Source organism: Microtus oregoni, unplaced genomic scaffold (genome assembly GCF_018167655.1).
Source record: "Microtus oregoni isolate MIOR12 unplaced genomic scaffold, Mior012 000001F_ref0000356, whole genome shotgun sequence".
Classification (NCBI taxonomy): Eukaryota; Metazoa; Chordata; class Mammalia; order Rodentia; family Cricetidae; genus Microtus; species Microtus oregoni.
The window spans coordinates 1,005,599-1,025,146 of NW_024543060.1; positions in this window are offsets into that span (position 1 = coordinate 1,005,599).

Genomic DNA, 19,548 nt, shown 5'->3' on the forward strand with positions numbered 1-19,548 from the left:
GGAGAATTATTTAGAAGGCAGGTATAGACATACAATCAAGGGCAGACTGAGGGCTGGAGAGGTGGCTCAGCAGTTATGCCTTTCCAGAAGACCTGAGTTCAGTTACCAGCATCCACACTGGGCACTCACAACTGCCTGACTCCAGCTCCAAAGGAGCTGGTGCCCTCTTCTGGCCTCTGAGGACAAACCCACACAGACACACATGCAGAATTAAAAATAAAGTTTTAAGACACCATGACCACAGCAACTCTTACAAAGAAAACATTTAACTGAGGGAGTGGCTTACAGTTTCAGAGGTTCCATCCATTACCATCATAACGGGAAGCATGACAGCGTGCAGGCAGACATGGAGCTGTGATATGGGATTCCCTTCTATAGTCTGTGAATACCATTGATTAATAAAAAAAATGTTTGGGGCCTATAGCAGAGCTATAGGAGCTATAGAGGAACAGAGCGAGGTGGTGAAAACTAAACTGAATGCTGGGAGAAAGAAGGCGGGTGAAGGAGACACCATGTAGACACTGCCAGAGACAGACGCCAGAACACGGTTCACACAGCAGGACAGAGTAGGAATGTCTATTACATGCAGGCTACAAATCATCAATCAAGAAAAGGCCCCACAGACCTGCCTACAAACTGATCCTAAAAGGCATTTTCTCAACAGAGGTTCCCTGCTCTTAGATGTCTCTCTGGTGTGTCGAGTTGACAAAAACTAATCAACACAATTGTCACTGTGTTTTGCAGAGAAACACGGTGTCATTTATTTGTAGCCACTAAAGGAGGGTGCTGGGGTTTGAACACGGGAGTCCATATGCTCAGTAACACTATTCCACTCATTTTGGAGAATTACTGAGGACCTTTGAGTCGTCCTCTTGAGGAATGTCATCTACAGATTTACTGCAGAGGCTGCTAGATCATATCACATACAGGTCTGTCCCTTCCTGGTCCCTGTGTTCGAGTGGACAAGTGTGAGAGGTAAGAGGAGTGTCCAGACAGGGAATGTTAGCACCCTGGAGAGGACAAGCATGTGGTCATGTAAAATTCTGAACAGTTGTACATTAGCGGTCTATTTGGAAGGAAAATGTGTAGATTTTTGTTGAAGTGTGGGCTTCTGAGAGGAAGGACACCATCAGAAGACTTAAGACTTACTTAGACGCCAATGTCATGTGCGATTGTGGTAAGCGTTGAAACTCTGCAGTCCTGGTGTCCCCATGGCAGACACTCTGCCAGTTTCTCTTGAAAGCGAAGTTTCGAACCATGTGCAATATTGTTATTATTCTGCTATTTCAATAAACCTTGGTCTTTCACAGAAAAGGCCCTTGAGGTCTAAATTTATGAATTTGAATGCGCTGACTTCAGCGTGTTCTAAGCACACAAGAAAGAGACAAGAAATAATAATGGATTCTGAGGAACAATGCAAAGTCAGCAGCCAGAAAGACGTGTGAGGACAGTGAGTTAGTTTCCTAGTGGAGAAAGTAGAAGTCACTTGTTGGCTCAGACCAGGTGCAGGGTGAAGCAGTTAATGTCCCATCGGCAGCTCACCTTTGAAGACAGTCTTGAGTTCCTGTCATCTCACTGGAAAAGCACGCATTGAGATGACGAAGACCAACCCTGAATGGAACAAATAACCTCAGGCAGCACGGAGCCCAGGGACAGATGGTGCGTAGGTAAGATGTGTGGTCCGGCATTGGAAATGATGGTGACAATGGGAAGTAGAGGTGTTGAACAGGTTGGGGCTGGGGTTGTGATGGTCAAGCAGGGAGCGAGGTGCCATGGAGAAGGGGTGTGTGACTAAGCATCCAAGGGCTGTGTAAAAGTGAGGGGGAAACTATTAATAGGTTATAGGAGGACCCCTGGGGTTCTAAATCCAGGAAGAGAGCCAGTTTGCTCACCCCCAAAGACAGGATGAAGCATGGGCATAGTGGTTTGGGCTGAGTAAGGCAAAGCCCTTGAATGACTTGATCAGTTTGTGTTGAAGGAGTCTTGAGTACCCATTTGACTTTGGAGTTGGATCCTTTGAAAAGATTATGAAGATAAACAAAGTCACAAAGGATAGGGCCTGATGCGGTTTAACTGTATCCCCAAAATTTATGTGTTGAGAAGTAAGAACCTCCAATAGGTGATGGGTACATATGAGTGGATTTAAGATGTTTTGTGGGATGAGTTCATTATCATGGACATGACACTGGGGTAAAAGGTGAATTTTCACACAGCTCACCCTGCCTCAGAGCCACCCACAGGGAGGTGACTCAGCAAGCAAACCCTTGTGGAATTCAGATCCCTCACCATTGATGGTGATGTCCTTTGTGGCAAATGATGACGTGTTCGGTGCAGTTGTAATAGTGGAGCAGTCTTCCAGCAAACTGACTGGGTATCTTAAACTGTGATCTAAAAATTATAAACATCTGGGTTGCAAACCGTAGATGTTTCCATTTTATTACAAGAGAAACATTTCAAATGCCTCCAGAAGCTTTATTACCTGTTTGCTCTAGACAGCATTTTTCTTATTTGAAATCATAAAGCTCACTAGCACACCCCTTTCGGGAACTGGGAAGATCAGCGTCTTCAGCACATCCAGGGAACATCTCCCCATACCCGGGCTAGCCATAGGAAACAGCTAACAGCAGGAAGCTCTCCCGCAGTGCCCCGAAAATGTGTATGCCTTGGGTAAATACACAACACACTCAGCACCAATCACAACTCTCAGCATCCCACCCTGCCTTGAAAAAAAATTACAATAAAACCACTTCTTCCAACTACTGGATAAGCAGCCAAGCCTTCGCCACCGTCGCCTCTCAAGCCCGAGGGCGTCCCCTGGTGGCCGGTCACCTGACCTTGCTGAAGATCGACCTCTCTGAAGGAGCTTAAACTATGCTGTGCTGATGAGGGATGTGGAGTTCTGGAGAGACCCGATTGGGGAAAGACTGCAAAAGAAGATGCTCGGGCTCCTGGGCCCCTTGAGACCCAGAAGAGCTGAGGTTCGTGCAGCGGATCATTGCACGCGGCCGAGATGGCTCTGCAAGTCGTCAGTTGAGCCGCCAAGGGGACCTAAGCTAAGAGTCATGCCCCCTGAAGTTACCACACTATCAGATGAGGAGCCAGGCAGCGCGACTCAGGGAGGAGAGTCAGCTACAGCCTGGGAACCCATGCGGGGCGCGGGAAGGGGGGGGGGGGGGGGGCGGCGGGTAGGACCGGCATAGAGGTTCTCTGGTGCTGGAGTTCCTGGCCAAAGTAGGAGTTCAGAGTTGCTGGAGAGAAGGGCGGTGGTGGACCTGGAGGAGGCACTTGGGCTGTTCGCTTCGGGGGAGCGCTGGGGACCTCTGCAAGTGCCAAGTGCAGCGTTGGTGCCTAGGAGTGGACAGGTAGAGGAATTGTCGGGGACACAGGCAGGGTCTTGTGCAGTGCAGGGACTTAGAGGAGAGTAGAGGTTAGGAAAGGAATGATGGGTCACGTGACCGCCTTGTGCTGCGGGCTGGGTTCCCAGTGACCCCTGACTCCCCCATCCTGGGGCAGCTGCTCCTAGAACCTGCTGGATGTGCAACCCTGTGTCGGGGACAGCCCCACCTGGAGCAGAGTTATTGGGTAAGGAGGATCCAGTCAAGATTCAGGTTGGTCTGGAGCAAGAAAAAGTCTGTGTCTGGAATACAGCGGAATCTGGGGTTGTTTGAACCCCAGACCCCCGAAGCACAACAGCATCAAAAAAGAACTGCCACCATCCACCACCCAGTACAGACAGCCCTCTTCTCCAGCCTCCTAACCATCCACTAAGGTAAGGGTCCCAGCCTGGCTTTAGTCTTCCCCAAGACCTCCCACCACTTCGAGTCCCCCCCTAACCCCGCTCCCATGCTGCGCAGCCTACTCTGCTGAGACCTCAGAGGACTGGGCACAGTCCAGCAGAGAGGCTTAGACTGGAATTGCTTTGCCTGTAAGACTGCTGTCTTTCATGCGCTCTGAGACAAGACTCAGAGTGCTGTGTCCCGTGAGAGAATAGGGGTGAATCTGTTCTCTGTGCGTGGATTTTACACAGGAGCCAGCAGGTGATTTGGGGGAAGCAGAGAGTCTGTGCTAAGTGCAAAGGTCCAAGAGGTTTGTTTGCTTTGGGGTCTTGGAAAGAAACCAAGGTCCCCAGAGCCCTGGTGGCCACTGTCATCTCAGGCTCAACATCGTCTCCCAGTCATGTTCCGTTACTTCTGAAGTTTGATGTTTATGGATTCGCAGGCTCCAATAGGAAGATGCTGATTTTAAAATCCTATTGGAAAGACATCCTGATGGTTACAAACATTAGTGTGATCTCAGTTTATCAGAGAAACAACCACTCCTCAAGTGATATTGCTAGGCGGATTCCATAGTGCACCCGGGCTCAGTGTCCTGTCTTGATGTTTCTAAAAGGAGATAAGCCTGTGTGTTTGTGGCAGGCTGTGAGGATGATCCATGCTGTAATGAACTGTCAGCAATACTGCACACTGTTACTCCAAAAAGGCACACTCATGCTGAAGCCGTGAGATGGGAGAGTTTACCAAGATGCGCAGCCAGGCTTGGGAGTTTCCTTTTTACAATATACCTCTAAATTAGTGGTTCTCAACCTGAGGGTTTAGACTTCTTTGGGAGGTTGGATGACCCTTTCACAGGGGTCACCTAAGACCATTGGAAAACACAGATTATTTATATTACGATTCATGACAGTAACAAGTTTAAACTTATGAAGTAGCAAAGATAATTTAGGTTGGGGCTCATCACAACATAAGAGGTGGCATCATTAGGAAAACTGAGAACCTCTGCTCTAAATGGTGTGACTGACTGAGAGACACGCCCTCCACAGGTGTGAGATCACTTGGGAACTTTGAAAATCCCACAGCTGACTGCAGGCATTTTGAACTCCCTGAACCTGCATTCCTGTTACTTTTAATGACTGTGCTGCAGGATAAAACATCAGACTCAATGGTTAGCAGATGCCACACACAGATTCTAACTTGTGTGGCACACAGAGAGGGTTCTGACTCACCATTGTCATCTATGAGATAAACTCTCTCCTTAAGAAAAAAAGCTCACCATGGTGATCCACCGAGCAAAGGCTCAGAACTCCACAGCTGACTCTGGGAGAGAGAAGCAAACTCTTGTGTTTACCAAAAGGTTGGCCTCCATGAAACTATCAAAATACCACTCAGAGAGCAAGAGGGTAGTAAATCCATTCTTTTTAAAGAAACACCTAGATCATTATGGTTATAAGAACATTTAAAACCCCTTAGTTCTCACATGTTTGCAGACTATACACACAAACACAATTCGAATCAGCAGCGTTTTGTTACCTTGGGAATTTCTCTAATTTACCGGAGCACCATTTAGATAGCAACCATGTCAGGCTGTCCCACACGGGTTGCTGTCCTGCCCTGCAGTTAAGTGAAACAGATATAGTTTCAATGAAATGAAAAAGATAAACCCAATTCTGTTGCCTTTTCTGGAATTGTATTGACAGAATGTGACGTGTATAGACAGGGTAATGTTGGCCCAGAGATCTCAACAGTCTGCAATCTGAAGGTGGGAACAAAAGCTGTGTCCCAGAAAGCCCATCTCCCTGTAGCTGAATTGATGGGATGTGAACCCAACAGACATGTGTTGGCAATGGTACAAAGCTTGATCTCTCTTCCAGGATCAGTTTGATGAATTCCCAAACGTTACCTTCCTGGACCTGACAGTTAAATTAGGAAATGAAATTACTGCATTCCAGCTTCTGTTTTTTCATGTCTTTTTGTTGTACGTAAGGGAAATAGCCCACTGAAGTAGGAGATGAGGGGGGGACAGAAATATAAACTCAATGCTTCTTCATTACTTAAGGCTACTTAAGGGAACAGATAGTTCTTCTATCTTCCCCCATTAAATAGCGTGGCCCTAATACTTAATTTGGAAACACTGGCTAATCCCTTTTTCTAATTTAATTGTTCATTTACAGTAATCGGTGTCCCGAGAAAAGAGAATGCAACAAATATGAAACCACGCCCGTCCCCACGCTGGGGTTTAAATTGGTGTGTCTCAGTCCTGAACAGCCCTGCCGGGAACTGGACCTAAATTAAACTTTAGCCTAATTGAAACCGGCTGAAAGCAGCGCAGCGCGCTTCCCCTCCTCCTGCTGGGCCAGACTCTCCTGCCCAGCGGCAGGCATTTTAGTTCCTTCCTCGGGGGTGCCTGTGAGACTTCCTGACTCCGTTTTTATTATAGTATTTTATTATAGTATTTATTATGATGCACGTGTGACAGGCATGTGGTGAAGGGGAATGTGCCCGGCCAGATGCCCGTGGGGAAGCTAGAGACAACTTTCAGCAGGCAGTTCTCGAGTTCACCTTTGCTTCCGGTTTGGGATTAACTTCAGGTAGTCAGGCTTGTACAGCAAGCACTATCTACAGAGCTATCCCACAGGCTCCTTTACTCTTTCTCTTTCTTTACAAACCACCCTCGGTTAAAACGATCCAATCTAAATATTCAATCCGTTTCCAGATGACTTCTCACGTGTGTGGGGGGGGGGGGGGGGGCGAAGGGGGCTTCGTGCCTTTTCGTCTATGTGCCCCACACTCCCTAAAAGGAGATGCTGTGTAGATCACGTTGCCCCAGCTTCTCCGTAAAGCCATGTACCCTGGCTATTTCATTTCATCCACCTGCGCCTGCCCCTGATGGAGAACCTCCTTCAGCCAATGGTCTTTGAGAGGTTGGGCGTGGCTTTGGGAACCAAAAGGCCCGCCCTCTCGCTCCCCCCTCGCCACACCGGCCCGGATATTTCTTTCCATTCCTGTTTCCTCGTTGTGATCTGTGAGTTCTGTTTTTAATAAAGAACCCATTTACATACCATATTAGGAGCTTAGCTCCAAAACTTAGCTTTGGACCCCAGCATCATACAAAGGAAGCTGTACCAGAGCCTCTGGTAAGTTTCAGAGCTGGTACTCAACATCCTTCCTGATAGGTTCCTGATAGGGTACAGCATCCTAGACAACTGCCATTCTTCCTGTGAGTGCAGACTGCCACACATGAGTGCTACTAACCCGTCTGAATCCAGAGGAAGGAAGGCCTCACGTTCAGGTGCGCAGCTAAGTGGACGGGGGGGGGGGGGGGGGGGGGGAGGGGGGGGGCGCTGTCCAGAAAGGGCTCGCAGACAATTCCATGGCCAGGGTTTGATCCCTGGGATCCACATAGAGGGAAGGAACTTACTCCTGCGAGTTGTCCTCTGACCCCCCACACCTGCCATGACAAGAATGTGCTTGTAAACACACACATACACACTCACTGAATAAATAATAAATATAATGTCAAGAAATGTTAGCATGTCAAGCATAATGAATGGAAACCAGTAACCTAAGATCCCTCTGAGCAAATCTGAGCATGATGGCACAGTTCTGGTCCTAGCACTGGGGAGGTGGAGAAAGGACGATTTGGAGTGCATTGGCCAGCTCGTCTGTCCAAATCAGTGAGCCTTGGGTTTAGTGAGAGACCCTGCCTCAAAAATCAGGTTGAGAGTGATTGGGGTAAATACCTGAGGTTGGCCTCTGGTTTCCAGACACACATGTGCACATGTGCATACACACCCATATACAAGGATGCAGACAGGTTACATAAAATGCGTATGCCACACACACAAATTTTTAATAAAGTACATGTAATTTATAAAAATTAAAATTAACACAAAGAGACAGATCCTATTCTTTTTTGGAAATAGAATATTTTCAAAGAATCATCTGTGTGAGGTTTTATGCACTATGCTGTATTAGATCATCCTTCAAGCTTATCATCAGAACTACATAATAACTCAAAAAGAAGGAAGCTATAGATATGCATAATCTGTATTTCAAATGTGTCGTTCGTATTGTTCTATCAGTAATCATAGTCATTTGCACAGATATTATTTTTATCATTTTATTACTGCTTCACTAGTTAAATGAAGTGGGCAGAGAGGTCCTTAAGAAGAATATACAGAATGTATGTATATGAGCTAGAAGTAAGGTGAAAAATATGAAAATAGTTCATAAATTGTGCTTCTCATGATTGGAGAAAGATTTTTCAATTTCTCTAAACTAAATTTCCTTGGTTTCAAACTAAGAGGAGTTGAACGCTTTCCTCTGCTGCCTAAATTTAAAACCCTTAACTGCATATTTAAGGAGTAATGTTATATTTTTCTACCCATTGAATAGTCTGTATTTTTCAAACTCTGGACTCTGGTTATTTGTAGCCCTGCTCCCCTTTAAGTAGAATAAGCATCCCAGACGAAGGAGAACCTCTACACACACAATCATTAAGACTGTTTCCAGTAGTTAACTACTTTTGTCTTTGCTTTTGCATTTTAGATAGGGTGTCATCATGAAGTCCAGGCTGGCTCTCAAATTCCTAGCAGTCTTCCTGCCTCTGCCTCCCAAGTACAGGTATGGACCATCTAAACGTTTTTATTAGATGTAGAAAGTGAGCCCAAGGTGGAGGTGACGTCCTGTTGCTTACTGGATGGAGGTAGGAAATGTTTACTGTGTGTATTATGAAGAGGCAGACTCAGTGTCTGGTGAGAATCTAAAGTTTGATAGACAAGGTGTTTCACCAACCTTGAGTTAAAGAAGTAACATTAAACTGTAAAGGCTGAGCACAATAAAAACAATTCTCTTGCTATAATTATTTGACACAATTTCTGCTGTGTTTCTGAGATACAACTCACATTTGCTAATCCCAGCATCTATCAAACAAACAGAACCCCCCATTTCACTATCATTTTATGAATTGCATATCTGTGTTCTTAAGACTTCTGGCCGTAACACCAAGCTGCCCACTCCCATCTCCACCCAACAGTTCAGCCCAATCTACACCCTGTGTGTCCACAATGGACTCTGCCATCATTTATTCTACATCTTCCCTGCTCTGGGTGAAAAATGCTGCTGTTCCTTCCATTGTTGCTCCCTCAGACACAGGGATAATATCGTGTCTATAAACATCAACCCTGGGCTACAGTTTGGACCTTGACTGTTCCTCAAAGACCCGAGTGTTCAGGGTTTGATCATAGAGGAATGGGTGGTGGGAACCATTAGGAGGTGGTTCTAGTGGGAGGAAGTTAGGCTGTTGAGGACACAACCTTAGAGGATTCTGAGACCCCAGAGTACATTACATGTATGAATTAGTTCAGGGCTAGGTGTATAGATGAGAACCACATAAAAGAAAGACTTATTGGGAGCTCTTTCTCAGCCACCAGGACCACAAGAAATGTTGTTGATAGATTACCCAGCCTCAGGCTTTTAACTCTGTGGGGGGATAAAAAAAACCAAAAACAAAGGAAATCCCTCCAATAAGAAGGATTCAGAAAAGAACACAAAAGGTAACTGTAACAAACAAACACCCCAGTGACCTCGAATATCCCTGTGACAAAGCATGGGCGGGAAGATTTCAAGCAAGGGCCCACGATGTGAAATTATTTGCACACTGAGTTCCCATTCAAATCAATAGGAAAAACAAATGCAAAATGGACGCCTACTGTCCAAGGACACACTCTGAGTCCAAGGAGAGTCCAAGGTCCTGCTGGAGGTTGCAAAGATGGAGGACGCCCGCCCTTCACAGGCAAAGGGCACGTCCTGCCCAGTGTGGAGTCTGAGTAGCTTCTTGTGACACAGAACTGAGCATGAGATTTAAGAGCCGACAGCTCCAGGCCCAGGAGGTGGCAAATAAAGATAAAGTTTTTCTTTATCTACGTTTTTGCCTTTGGGGCTTTTTACCTTTCCTTCTGTGATGTGGGATTCCCTTCTGTATTTCTGGATACCTTACTTTCCTGCTATCTCTGTCTAGCTGGCTGGCAGCTGCCTAGCTTCTGGCCTAGGCATATTCCCCTATTTCTCCTCGTTCTCTTTTTTCTTCTCTCCTCTGGAGCCTAGATTCCTCCTCCTCTTTATTCCATCTGCCCACCAGCCTTGCTTATCCTTCTTTTGCCCAGCTATTGGCCACTCGGCTTTTTATTAGACCAATCAGGTGCCTTAGGCAGGCAAGGTGAAACAAATGCAACACGTCTTGACATAATTAAGCAAATGCAGGATAACCAAACGGAACACATCTTTATATCCGTAACAAAGGCATCAGAAACCAGTGTAACACACCTTTACACAGTTAAAGTCACACTCTGCTGCAGAAACAAATGTAACACGTCTTTGCCCAGATAAAATAATCCACAGCACACTGCCATCACACTGTAAGGTGGGTGTGTGTGCATGCCCGTGTAGATTAGAGGACAACCTCAAGTATCCTCACAAACGGCATCCACCTCCTCCTCCCAAACAGTTCTACCTTCGGAGACCAAGCATTCAAATGTACAAGCCGGGGCCGGGGGGTGGGGGGGGGCATTCTCATTCAAACCACATGGGTCCTCATTATACATGAACAGCCCTTAATTTCATCACTTGGCTTGTTGCTTATATACTGTTCTGTCTTTTATATTTTACTGATTGGACCATGCAGTTGAGTGACAGCAGTTCCTTGTACTTTTGTTGTTGTTTGAGACAAGGGTTTCTCTGTGTAGCCGACTGTCCTGGAACTCTCTCTCTGTAGACCAGGCTAGACTCAAACTAAAGGAAGGATCTGGCTGTCTCTGCTTCTGGTGTGCTGGGATCAAAGGCGAGCGCCATAACAGCTGGCCTGACAGCAGTTAGTTATAATACTTTGCTTTCCTAGAACATTCTCAGGGATCCTCACATTTTCAAATATAATCTGCACATCCTGTGTCAAGCTCCCACAAGTGTCTTTGTTGATGAAGCCTTTTGCTTAAGCCTTTTCCATTAAAATTTCTTCGTTTGCTCCTCATTTCTTGTCTGTGGCCCTGTGTTAAGACTGCAAGTGAATTGACCTTTGACATCTCTTGGTTGTGTTTTTGTTGAGTGGGATTTTATTAGAACTGGAAGCACTTAGCAGTTTTCTCCCATGTGCCCCTGAGTGCCTAGGGCAAGCCAGAGCTGTCTCCATTAATCCACTTTCTGCCCAGGGATCTCACCACAGATCCTTGTGTTTCTTGTTAATAGTGACATCTGCTGGCCACAGGTTAACAAGACAGTACGGTGGTAACTTTTGGTTGTGCTGACTTTATTCTAATACAGTACAACAGTTGCCTCTTGTGGCCTCATCCACTACTTTCTTTGGAGCCTTCTTCCCCAGTAGTCCTCTCCCAGATTGCCCACACCCAGCTGGCACCTGGGCTCCAGAAAGTTCAAGCTGGTCCTGCTGGCTGTGGGCATTGCCCTCCCTGCCCCCAGCCTACTGCTAGGTGGTAGGGAAAGCCTGGCTGGGAAGAAGTGAATTTAAACCACTGTGTTTGTACCCTCAGTCACATTGAACCAGATCTGGTTGGGATTCTGGAGTTAAAAGCCAGTGTCTCCCTGGGCAGCAGGTGGCCAGGGTATTTTTAGCATCTGAAGTCTTTAAGGCAAGGTGGGAGTGGGGGACAGAAGAACAGTGAGATCCAAGGATACTGGTTCTTCCAAGACCTGAGTTCAAAAATCTCTAGAGTCTGAGCCTTTTCCCAACACCCTGTGGGCTCTTGGGTTCTGGGTACAGGTTGCCCACTGTGAAAGCCACACGCTCTTCCAGTCATTGGCTGTTTCCATGTCTTAGGCAGTTAGTAAGTGGGGGAGGGAAGGTGGGATGCCACTTTGGGATGCCAGACTGACAGACATCCAAGGAAAGACTGACCATAGTCAGTGCCCAGGCACAGACCTGTTCCCCTGCAGAGCTTCTGTTCACGGTACTGCCCAGCCCTCACTATCCCATGAACCCCGAGGATGATGGTCTTATTCTATCTTCCAAAGAACTAGGCAATGAAAGCGAGACCCCCCTGAAGCCATGGGTATAGGAGGTGGATCTGAGGCACCACAGACACAGAACTAGAGCCTAGTCGGACGAGGCTGGAATTGCTCTGCCCATGAGACCCTCCAAGACTTGTGCATCCCTGGCTCTCAGCTTTCTCAGAATGGTTGATCCAGTGCTTGGCATGTGCTCCTGGGAGGATGGGCACAGCAAACCCCTCACTGCGCTGGGCTTTCCCATTGCAGCTCATGCGGTTATTTGGCCTTCACTCAGCCCACAGAACAGGACCTGTATCCAGCATCACTGTCTTCCTCTGAGGGGGAAACGTAGAACAGCTGTACGGGGAGAGGGTCCGTGATTCCCTGATCCAGCCACCAGAGGACCAGGAAGAGCCCTAAGTCTGGAGGAGAGAATCCCTAACTGAGAGAGTGTTCTTCCCTGGCCCTGGCTCCTCTAAGTGCCCCCAGCTGGGGGGCTCCCAAAATAACCGTATCTGAAGATCCACAGGCCACACTGATCATGAAAGCTGGCAATGATGAGACCAAGAGGGCCACCCATCTCCCAGAGATTTTATGGTGCTCTGGCCCAAGGGAGCCACCTTCACCATCACTTCTGTGGGCACCAAGAGTCATGCCCAGGCAGGAGGCTCCCATTCCTGTTGTGCAGCCCTGAAGTACAGACACCAGCAAGACTGAGGAGTTCCTGGTGCCCTACCAGGTACTCACAGTTGGCTCAGAAGCGCAGTGTGCAACACAGGCAGGTGAGAGTTATTTGTCAAACTAAGTGCCTACTTCAAGAACTGAAACCCAACACTCGAAGATAATCTGGAGAGGCTCCTGCGGACCTTGAAGGTTTCCGACACTGACTCGACACCCTCCCTCTCAGAAGAAGTGGATGAGGCCAGCGATGAGGTGAAGGTGAAGGCAGCTCTCAAGGGAAATCTGGGTGACAGTCAGCTTATCCTGGCAGACTGCCTCCTGTTGGCAAAATGTCACACGGTGTAGGTAGTGCTTCCAAAACACGGGACCTTATGCTGGAAGAGGTCCATCTTCTTATTCAAGTAACAGAGTCTGCCCATGATCAAGTGACTCCCTTGCCTACTTTGTGTTTCTCAGACAGTACCTGGGTGGCTTCTCTATTTCTATTCAGTGAATATACCCCCCAAACAACCAATGGGCAAGGATCTTGTGCTCTTGTGCAGGACTAGGAACCTGAGATTGGGGGAAAATATAGCAGATGAGGATAAGATTTTTACCATGGATTAAGGTCAGAGCGGGAGACTTACTGCTCCCTGGATCAGTTTCGGCCACCCTATTGCGCTTGGCTCCTCCTGCTGTTCTGATCTGTCAAATACTAACCCTGCAAGGAGTTATTGCTCCATTGTTCCTGTGTTCTGAACCTTCTGACTTTTCTGCATGTTGCAGTTAGGGAGTTTCTGCCTGACAGTTAAACCATGGTTAGGTTGCCTAGTAAGTTGCCTAGTTACCCATGTACACAAGAAGAGCTTCCTCATTTCCCTTACCCTATGTGTACCTTGCTTATTCCCTTGTCTAAATGAGACTTGATCCGAATCTCCATTTGTTTTCTCCCTTGGTTGTGTCTCTTGTCTCTTTCCATTCTCACTCCCCCACTAGGGTCTCCGCTGACTTACCCACGTGGGTCAATAGATATTGCATTTCAGTAAAATGGAATGAAAGCATGTTGGGTTTGCAGGGCAAGGACGGAAGTTGCTAGAACTATGGTTGGAAAGGTAGCACCTCAGAGAAGGGAACATTAGACAGCAGAAGAAAAGAATGGGAAGGTCCCTGTGTCGGGCTGCTGAGATGCTCGGCTGTTAAGAACATGTACAGCTTCAGTTAAGCATGGCTGCTTTCCCCTATGTGTGCTGGGGATCCATGCTTAGGATCCTCCTTCTTCTGGGACAGACTTTACCCACACTGAGCCATCTTGCCAGCCTTCGTGTTAACGTCTCAAGGAGTCTGTCCTTGATTCAGGCAAGTGGGACTTCCTCAGCTGGATGGAGAAGTGTCCAGTCCAGGAACCCCACCAGAGGCCCTAGAACCTGGAAACTGAAGTGTGAGCCCCTGAGGAGAGCGAGACCAAGACAGGCAGTCACCCTGCATCTCACACAGTTCCTTCTACAGCTGTCCCCACCATTCCCAGGCTGGCCAAAGGCTAGTGTAGTTGTGATCTTTGTGTCGGCCTGTGAGCGTTCTCTGAGGTCCCTGGATCCTACCTCCTTGCTGAATGTCTATAGATTTCACTGTTTGTCATTCTATATTCTTTTCCTCATCTTGTCTCAAACTCCAAATCATTTATCTCTCGGCCTCGAAGCCTGAATTAGACCCAACCAGCTGGATAGAGCATTGTGATTGGTGGTGAAGGCATCAAAATACAAGAGCCAGGTCCGGGGCTGCAGCTCAATGGTTGGCAAAGCGCTTGCTTAGCAACAATGCAAAGCAAAACAAAACCCAGATCCTTCTCCTGCCAACGCCAGCCACTTGTGCTGCATCCCTCATCTAGAAAGTGCTGTCAATTCTCTGGTCCAGTGTTCTGTTCCCATGGAGTCTCATGGTCATGATCAACACCGCATCATCTCCCCTAACTATCTTACAGTGACCATGACCACCCTCATATGGGAAGCTCTGATATGTCCTGCACTGGAGAAATCTGGTTTATGTCCGTCAACCCAGCATCTCCCGAGCTTCTGGGAACCTGAAACCTGCTTCCCAAGTCACTTCATGTCTGTCAGCACTGCTATGTCACAGGTTTCACGGAACCAGGCCACTGCCACCTCAGGATGGTGTCAGCTGCTTTGACTTGGGGCTGCACTCTGCTCCAGCTGGCATGGAGTTGGACTGACCCCTGCTGGCATGGAACTTGAGCCCATCTCCTCTGAGTCAGCCCAGTCTGGTCCATGTGCTCGGCCTGTGTCCCCTCCACAGTGGTTGCCATTCAGTTCCCACTCGTTTGCTATGGCTGCAGGGAAATGAATCCCTCAGGTGCTCCCATCACAGCCATCCTCACTGTCATTCCAGAACAACATGCTGAAGCCATGCTCACCTTCCAGCCGAGACCCTCAGGACGGTGACTCCTCGCTCCCTGCTTTCCCTCCTGGAAAGACAAGAGTTAACTTTCCTTCCTTCTCTACCACAAACTTCTCTTCTTCCCTTCTCCCCAAAGGGGCATTTGGTTAAATGAATACTTAGTGTTTACGTTCTTAGACTACACAAATTTTCTTTACAGCCAAGCTATTTAGGGTAGTAGGGTTATATTTCTTTTTAGTGCAATTCTCTTCCCGCAGGTTACAAGTCTCTCTCTCTCTCTCTCTCTCTCTCTCTCTCTCTCTCTCTCTCTCTCTCTCTGTTTGTGTGTGTGTGTGTGTGTGTTAGTTTTCTGTTGGTGAAGGCCACTCATTTGTTTCCTGTCACTCTGACACAAAATAATCACACAGAAATCTGTGTTATTTGCAATATTCTTTGGCCAATGGCTTAGTCATATTTCTGACTAACTCTTATAGCTTAAGTAAAACCATTGCTATTAATCTGTGTATAGCCATGTGGCTGTGGCTTACCAGGTAAAGTTCCATCTGGCGTCTGTCTCTGGCAGGGCTACAGGGGTCTCTCTAACTCTGTCTACTCTCTCCTACTTTACCTGCTTGGAACTTCCGCCTTGCCCTGTTCTGCTCAGCCACTGACCAAATCAGCATTATTCATAAACTAATAGAAGCAACACATATACAGTAGGACTTCCCACACTAGTTTTCTGCATGTGTATTCATAATTCAGCTCCAAACTCTCAATACTAAAAACTTGTACTGAGTGATGGGGCATGTATACGGGTTCTGGGTTCATTCCCAGGAATGGAAAACAAAGTCACCTGAATCAGTGGATTTATAATCACACTTAGAATCCCAACTCTTTGGATACTGAGACAGGGCGGTCTATAGAATGAGACCCTGCCTCAAAAATCAAAGTAGGGCTAGAGAGATGGTGTGCACAAGGCAGCTCACAATCATATGTAGCTCCAGGTCCAGGAGTCCTGATGCCCCTTCCAGTCACCGTGGGCATAAGCCATGTGGTAGACATCCATACATGCACGCAAACACACATTTTCAAATAAAATTTTAAAAAATCCGAATCATCACAAGTGGAACACAATTTCCTTTTTAGTATCTGTTTATTTATTGGCTTTAAATTTTTTCTCACACAATTTATTTTGATCAAATTATTTGCCCTCCCCTACTCATCCTCGACCTTCCCCACGAAGAAGCAAGGATCTCATAGATCACAGAAGCAAGGATCTCACAGATCACAGAAGAAGCAAGGATCTCCCAGATCACAGAAGCAAGGATCTCACAGATCACAGAAGAAGCAAGGATCTCACAGATCACAGAAGAAGCAAGGATCTCACAGATCACAGAAGCAAGGATCTCACAGATCACAGAAGCAAGGATCTCACAGATCACAGAAGCAAGGATCTCACAGATCACAGAAGAAGCAAGGATCTCACAGACCACAGAAGAAGCAAGGATCTCACAGATCACAGAAGAAGCAAGGATCTCACAGATCACAGAAGCAAGGATCTCACAGATCACAGAAGAAGCAAGGATCTCACAGACCACAGAAGAAGCAAGGATCTCACAGATCACAGAAGAAGCAAGGATCTCACAGATCACAGAAGCAAGGATCTCACAGATCACAGAAGAAGCAAGGATCTCACAGATCACAGAAGAAGCAAGGATCTCACAGACCACAGAAGAAGCAAGGATCTCACAGATCACAGAAGAAGCAAGGATCTCACAGATCACAGAAGCAAGGATCTCACAGATCACAGAAGCAAGGATCTCACAGATCACAGAAGAAGCAAGGATCTCACAGATCACAGAAGCAAGGATCTCACAGATCACAGAAGCAAGGATCTCACAGATCACAGAAGCAAGGATCTCACAGATCACAGAAGCAAGGATCTCACAGATCACAGAAGCAAGGATCTCACAGATCACAGAAGAAGCAAGGATCTCACAGACCACAGAAGAAGCAAGGATCTCACAGATCACAGAAGAAGCAAGGATCTCACAGATCACAGAAGCAAGGATCTCACAGATCACAGAAGAAGCAAGGATCTCACAGACCACAGAAGAAGCAAGGATCTCACAGATCACAGAAGAAGCAAGGATCTCACAGATCACAGAAGCAAGGATCTCACAGATCACAGAAGAAGCAAGGATCTCACAGATCACAGAAGAAGCAAGGATCTCACAGACCACAGAAGAAGCAAGGATCTCACAGATCACAGAAGAAGCAAGGATCTCACAGATCACAGAAGCAAGGATCTCACAGATCACAGAAGCAAGGATCTCACAGATCACAGAAGAAGCAAGGATCTCACAGATCACAGAAGCAAGGATCTCACAGATCACAGAAGCAAGGATCTCACAGATCACAGAAGCAAGGATCTCACAGATCACAGAAGCAAGGATCTCACAGATCACAGAAGCAAGGATCTCACAGATCACAGAAGCAAGGATCTCACAGATCACAGAAGCAATGATCTCCCAGATCACAGAAGCAAGGATCTCACAGATCACAGAAGCAAGGATCTCACAGATCACAGAAGCAAGGATCTCACAGATCACGGAAGCAAGGATCTCACAGATCACAGAAGCAAGGATCTCAGACTACAGTAGTGCAAGTGCAGCACAGTAAGGTTGTAGTCACAAGAAAAGTGCTGCTTGAAGTGAATTTATTTAGCTACATGTTTTAATCAGAAAAGCAAAAAATGTGAAATTAGCGTTCTTAAAATGATTAAAATTTTCAGAAAAAGACATTACCACTCCTTCTGGGACCAGAAGAGGGCATCAGATCCCGGGAAGGGGGAGTTACAGGCTTCTGTGATACCTGATACAGATGATGGGGAATGATCCTCAATCCTCTGAAAGAGCAGCAAGCATGTTTACTCCAGATCATCTCTCCAGACCAAGTGATGTGGTATTTGATAGAGGCAAAAATGATAAATAAACCAAGGTTCAACAAGCTACATACTCTCCCTAGCATCTGCTAAAAATTAATTGTAGATTTCAAGCTAGGTGTGACTGGACCTGGCTATAATCACAAGGCTCAGTAGGCTGAGATGGGAGAGGGACTGCTGAAAGTCTGAAGCAGACTGGTTTACAAAGTGAGTTCCAGACCAGCCAAAGCTACATAGCAAGGCCTTATCTCAAAAAAATAAAAATAATAAATAATAAACTTTATCTCCCAGATATAGTTTAGAATACCTTAGTGGTTGGGTACTTACTTGGCACATGTGAGGCCCTATGTTCAATCCTCGGCATGCCCACAAAAGTATTATCTCTTGGCACTTCCGAGAGGCACAAATAAGCTAACATTGATACATTGATAAGACATAAGGTATGGATTTAGGATTTAATCAGAGATACATTTTTTGCTTTGTTTTGTTTTTGTTTTTGCTTTTAAGGCTCAATAAGAGAATCCCGTTGAGCGTGTATACATAGTGAGAGAAAATCAGGGTCTACCTACCTCTTCTAAGATACTGAAGCCTTCCAGAGACAGAGCTTTGATGTTTCTGTAGGAGGACTGTGGGATGTGACAGGTCTAAGTGAAGCTTGGAAAACCATGAACATGGCAGTCAGTGATGTGGCAAACCAGAATCTCTCTCTCTCTCTCTCTCTCTCTCTCTCTCTCTCTCACACACACACACACACACACACACACACACACACACACACACAGAACTAATTTTAGTATTTCCAGGAAAATGGATGGAGACCATCATAGTAAACAAAATAAACCAGACTCATACAGACAAAGACTGAATTTTTATTATGCAAATGTAGTTTTTAAAAATGGCATAAAGGTAGAGGCAGTAGGACTCTAAGATACCAGGGTTGGAGAAGAGACAAAAGGGGGTGGGAATTATCAAAGACCCTTCACACGAGTATGAAAATGTCACAATAAAGCCAACCCATCATTTTGTACAAACAATCTAGTCTCATTTTGAAAACCTAGTTTTGTCTTGTCTTGTTTCCTCCTGCCTTCATACTCTTCCACCATGGAATCACATAGGGCAAGCATCCTCGCCAGAACTGGCATAGTGTTCTTAGGTCTTCCCAAACTCCAAAACTTGAACAAAATACATTTTTTCTTTATAAACTACTCACTCAGTGGTATTCTGTTACAGCAACATAAAACTGATACCAGGTGAAAGAGGAATGGATGTGGGGCTACAATCCAGCTCTCATTCTGCCCTTGTGTTCTTCCTAGTTCATAATGTGGTCTCATTAGTACAACCATGCTGCCCAGCCCCATATTCACTGCAAGCCAGCAGGCAAGAGGGCTGCAGAATCACCCCTCCCCCTTTTATTGAGACAAGATCTTACCACATAGCCCTGTTTGGCCTTGAGCTCACTGTCCTCCTAATTCTAAGTACTGAAGTTACAGGTAATCAACCTTGTTCACTCATCTTCTTGGACTGTTTCTAACATTATTATTTGTTTTATTGTCTGTTTCAAACAAAGCAAACATAGATTTATTAAGGAAGGGCAAGAAAAGAATTTCCCAAAGTGGGAGGGTTCAGGCATGATTGTTGTCAGAGGTTGCTTGTTCACTTCCTGGCCACCCAGACCTGAAAGAACCACACTGAAACTATATTAATTGCAACACTGTTTGGCCTATTAGCTTATGCATATTTCTAGCTAGTTCTTATACCTTAAATTAACCCATTTCTATGAAT